Source organism: Nicotiana tabacum, chromosome 11 (assembly GCF_000715075.1).
Source record: "Nicotiana tabacum cultivar K326 chromosome 11, ASM71507v2, whole genome shotgun sequence".
NCBI classification, from domain to species: domain Eukaryota; kingdom Viridiplantae; phylum Streptophyta; class Magnoliopsida; order Solanales; family Solanaceae; genus Nicotiana; species Nicotiana tabacum.
Genome location: NC_134090.1, coordinates 4,760,242 through 4,766,241, shown reverse-complemented (window position 1 = coordinate 4,766,241; position 6,000 = coordinate 4,760,242).

The window sequence follows — 6,000 nt, the reverse complement described above, 5'->3', positions numbered from 1 at the left end:
CAATTAAATGATAAAAACAACCATGGATTCGAGTAATTTAACCAATATTGAGTTAATAACACTTACCCCGTTGTTTCCCTTGAAAATCTCCTGAAAATCACCTCTTCCCGAGCTCAAATCCGTCAAAACCTGAAAGTCCCATTTTCAGAACTTAAACTCACTGCCCAGGATTTTCTCCTTCGCGAACGCGGTCAGTGCCTCGCGTTCGCGAAGCACAAAATAGCTCCTGTCCAAATTCCTCCTTCGCGAACGCGACATCACCCTCGAACGCGATTCTTCGTTCCCCCTCACTAAGCGAATGTGACACCCCCTACGCGAACGCGTAGACCAATTGCATGGGGTCCTCAGTTGCTTCCTCTCTTCTTCGCGAACGCGTGATAGATCTCGCATTCGCGATGCACACCCAATCCACCCTTCGCGAACGCGAAGAGCAAATATTGCCAGCCTCTCAGTTCCTCTTTGTGAACGCGAGGCTCCACTCGCGAACGTGATGAAGGAAACCAGATGGTGCATCAGAAAAATTCCAGCAGAGTTCCAAGTCCAAAATCCAACCCGTTGACCATCCGAAACTCACATGATCCCCTCGGGACCTCAACCAAATACACCAACAAGTCTTAAAATATCATACGGACTTAGTCAAACCCTCAAATCACCTCAAACAACGCTAAAATCATGAATTACACCCCAATTCAAGCCTAATGAACTTTGAAATTTCTAGTTTCTACAAAATACTCCGGAACCTATCAATTCATGTCTGATTGACCTCAAATTTTGCAAACAAGTCATAAATGACATAACGAATGTATTCAAATTTTCAGAATCGGATTCCGACCCCGATATCAAAAAGTCAAACTTCCCAAAAATTTAACTTTTGGCATTTCAAGCCTAATTCCACTACGGACCTTCAAATAATTTTACGGACACGCTCCTAAGTCCAAAATTGCCATACGGAGCTATTGAAATCATCATAATTAAATTCCGATGTCGTTTACACATAAGTCGACATCCGGTCACTATTTTAACTTAAGCTTTAAACCTTGAAACTAAATATTCCAATTCATTCCAAAACCTCACCGGACCCGAACCAATTGCCCCGGCAAGTCACACAACAACGGTAAAGCCCAATTTGAGTAGTAAATGGGGAAACAGGGTTGTAATACTCAAAACTATCGATCGGGTCGTTACACTAACAGAAGTGGAGCAGATAGGAGTGCAACCAAATCCAAGTCTCCTTCCTTAGGTAGCAATAGTGTTGCATCAAACAACAACGATCGAGGGAGAAAGACCCCTTCAGGATGTCGTCATTACGGCAGGCCATATTGGAACAATGAATTCTCACATGCACAGATGAACGCCCATCAAACTTTTGATTATGGGATGGATGACGACACAAATGATGCTGACTAGAACGAACTAATAGGTGCCTTCAACGTACTTGTTTGTTCTATTTCTGAAGCCTTAGATGGAACCAGTAAGAAGAAAGACCAATGCCCAACAACCAAGAAAGGGAAAAAGAAGGCGGATGAAGGGCCTTATATTAACCAAGGGAAGGCCTTAATGTTCGTCGAGATGAAAATTAATGGCAAGCCCATTAGGGCGATGATAGACATGGGCGCTACTCACAACTACTTAGCCTCAACTCAGGTAGAACGCCTTGGCCTAGTTGAGGGAAAGGGCAGAGGTCGTGTCAAGGTTATTAACTCACCACCTCAGGCGGTGGGTGGAATAGCCAAAGGAGTGTCAATTATGCTTGGACCTTATGAAGGAAAAGTAAACTTGCGCGTGGTGATCATAGATGACTTCGAGCTGATAGTTGGGTTGGAATTCATGAGACAAACCAACACCAATCCAGTACCTTATGACGACATGATACTGATGATGGGAGAAAATGGGGCCAAGCCCTGTATTATTCCATGCACAACCATAAAGATGGTCGATGAGAACATCTCGACCTTGCGATTGAAGAAGGGAGTCAAAAGACATAAACCCACGTTGCTGGCTACCCTCTGTATTGAAGATATAGAACACTCATTGGGGTCCCATCCATGCACCCATGAAGGAGTTGCTACTAGAGTTTGAAGATGTTATGCCACAGGATATGCCAAAGCGACTCCCGCCTAGGCGCACTGTGGACCATAAGAATGAGTTGGTGCTGGGTGTGAAGCCACCCACCCGGGCACCTTACAGAATGTCAGAACTTGAGCTCACCGAGCTTCAGAGACAATTGACGAAAAGAAATAGGATGACACCCTACAACTCTGTGTGGATTATCGGGCCCTAAACAAAATCACAGTGAAGAACAAGTACCTTATCCCGCTCATGGCTGACTTGTTCGATAGGTTAGGTAGTGCCACAGTGTTCACCAAAATAGATCTGAAGACAGGTTACTGGCAAGTCTGAATTGCTAAAGGAGATGAACACAAAATGGCTTGTGTGACAAGATATAGGTCGTGCGACTTCCTGATCATGCCATCCGGCTTGACTAATACTCCATCCACATTTTGCACATTGATGAACCAAGTTTTCCGCGAGTACATTGATGAGTTCATAGTAGTCTACTTGGACGACATTTTGATATATAGCAAAACATTAGAGGAACACCTGGAGCACCTACGGAAGGTCTTAGCCTGACTGCGGGAACATGAACTATATGCAAAGCTGTCCAAGTGCGCATTCGCCCAAAAATAGGTTGACTTCCTCGGACATATCATCGAGGAAGGGCGGATAAAGATGGACCAACGGAAGATTCAGGCCGTCACAGATTGGCCGCCGCCTAAGGATATCCACGCCTTGAGGGCGTTCCTTGGCCTATGCAACTTTTATCGGCGATTTGTGAAGAATTACCCTTTCATTGCATTGCCGTTGACAGAAATCCTGAAGAAGGCCATGCCTTGGGATTGGGACCACAGGCGAGCAGAGGCTTTCACCGCATTGGAAGCGGTTATGTCTAGTAGCCCCTTCTTGGCCCTTCCTGATTTGGCCAAGCCAATCGAAGTACAGAGGATGCCTCTAATTATGCTCTGGTCAGAGTCTTGCTACAAGAGGGGCATCTAGTGGCGTACGAGAGCCAGAAGTTGAAGGATGTAGAACGGCGCTATGCCGCCCACGAAAAATAATTATTGGCTAGCGACCATTGCTTATGCATTTGGAGGCACTATCTGCTGGGAACCTCGTTCGTGGTAAAGAAAGACAATACAGTTGTTAGCCATTTCATGACCCATCCAAAGTTGAATGGCCGACAGGCCCAGGTGGCAGGAACTCCTAGCAGAATTTCACTTCAATCTGGAGTACCGAAGCGGAAAGACTAACCAAGTTGCTGATGCGCTTAGTTGAAGGGCCGACTTAGCATCTGTGTGCCTACTCGCAACCCTAAGGAGGAGCGAAATGGCCACCACTATAAGAGACCAGATATAAGATCTACTCCCAAAGGATCCTGCTGCACAGTATTTGATCGATTTGGTAGGAGAGGGCAAGACCCGCCAGTTCTACATGGAAGATGGGTTCCTGAAGGTGAAAGGGAACCAACTTTATGTTCCTAAAGGAGGAGATCTGCGAAGGACTATTCGGATGGAATGCCATGATACTTTGTGGGCCAGTCATCCAGGTGAAGAGCGTACCATGACGTTGTTGCGTCGTGCTTATTATTGGCCTCAAACGGCCGATAATGTTGCTAAGTATGTGAAGACTTGCTTAGTATGCCAAAAAGACAAGTCAGACCGCTTGACACAAGTGGGACTTTTGGAGACATTGCCTATTCCTAAGAGACCTTGGGAAAGCGTATCACTGAGCTACCCAAGGTCGGAGATCTCACAACTATCTTAGTTGTGGTAGATCGATTTTCCAAATATTCTACATTTATAGATGCCCCACAATATATATCAACAGAAGATACATCCCAACTCTTCTTTTCTCATACTATCAAATATTGGGGTCTGCCTAAAGACATCGTTAGTGATCGCGACTCTCGCTTCACTAGCAACTTTTGGACTCATCTTTTTAAGTGCCTCGGGCCCAAATTGAGTAATAGCTCAAGTTTTCCTCCGCAATTTAATGGCCAGACGAAGAAGTTCAATGGCATGATGGAGGAATACCTCTGCCATTTTGTTACCATATCGTAGAAGAATTGGGCGAAGCTTCTGGATGTTGCTCAACTGCATTTCAATGCACAAAAGATCTCTAGTACAAATAAAAGCACTTTTGAAATTTTTACCGAACAACAACCGCTACTCCCATACACTATGAATGCCCCAAACATGTCAAAATCTCCTCGAGTTGCTAGCTTCTCGAAGGAATGGAAGCGAAATTTGGAGATAGTGTGGAGCTATCTGGTCAAAGCCCAAAAGCGGATGAAGAAGCATGCTGATCAAAGTCGTCGCTTTGTTGAATACCAAGTAGGAGACAAAGTGATGGTGAAAATTTCAAAGCGATACTTGTTTGCAGGGGTCCTTGACCCTCGTCTATTGCAAAAATACATTAGACCTTTTTCCATTGAGAAGCGCATGGGGAAAGTTGCATATCGGGTGGATACCCCAGCCTAGTGGAAGATTCATCCAATCTTCCATGTCAGTCTTCTGAAACCTTTTCGGGAAGACATGGAGGATCCTTGACGGAGCCAACTCATAATACCTAGTATTCGAGGCCCTAATTCAATCGGGAAAAGGTGGGTAGAAGCTATTCTCGATGATTGAGTAGTTCATACTTCAAGGAAAGATCACCAAGAGTTCTTGGTGAAATGGCAGGGTTATGATGCAGAAGAAAATACTTGGGAGAGGGGAACAAACCTCAAAGCCTACAAGAGCCTGATCGATGATTATCTTACAAGTAAGGCGCCGAGGACAACGCCAACTCAGGTGGGGGAGAATGTCATGAGCGGCTTTCCAGCCATGCCCCATGACCCCTTGGACGCGCCTCATGGCGTCCTCGAAAGACTCCCAATGCTTAGCACCATAGCCAGCCCAGTGGTCTTGGCCGCGCCAAGTTACAAGCGCGATTGTGCCTATGTCGCCCCACCAATAGCCCTCGCCAGCGCACAACCGCAGGAAGATGTCAACAGCGCCGCATGCGCAGACCTTGATGCTAAAGACAAGGTTGTTGCCAACGGACCGGCTTCTACTTTGTAGGATCTAAGTTCTTTTCATTGTAAATATAAAGTAGTTTTATTTCATGTATTTTCATTATGTCTTCTTAGCTTATTAAGGTCAAGTCTTGTAACTTTGGTTTATTTTTTTAAGCACCGTTAGGGGGGATCAAGCAATCAAACTTTCTAGTAAGAAAATAATCTATGTACTTGTGTCTCTCCCCCTCGACACCGTGTTGCTTTTCTGTAATAGCTTTCATTAATGCAATCAAGCTTTCTTTCATTCTCAATTCTCATTTTTGTTCTCTCAATTTCTCTTGATATTAGTTTTTTCGTACGGCACTGACAATCTCGTCTAGCGTACGAAGAGGACCTCAGTTGGCAGATAGTAATTGCACTGATATCGGTTGCTTAGCCTTACGTTGCCCTTCCAAGGAATCTCAGGAAGGCACCGCGTAGTAGTATTTATGACCTTCAATTCAATGGAGATAGAGAAGTTAGAAAGCCTTTTACTACATGTATGTTTCAAAACGGAGCATAATCGAAAAAGAAAATTAACACTTTATTCTAATAGATAATATGAAATTAAACATAAAATATCATTTTAAAGTAGGTTTGGGGGAGAAATAAGTAAATACAAAATTAACTTTTTAATGCGACAATTTAAACTTCTTATTGAAAGACTATTGTTTTCTTTATTGACCTTTTTTAAGAAGCAACCAAGCAACAAATTCAAAAATAAGAAAATTGCATTTAGTCTTAGAGGAATAATTCATAATTATATAATGTAACTTACCATTTTGTGCTTCCAATAAGATGTTAGAAGTAATAAATTAAAAACAATTCAATACTCTAATTTATTACTAAAAATATTAATGAATATAGTTATTTGTACATTGTTGTTACTAACACTAATTATTAAA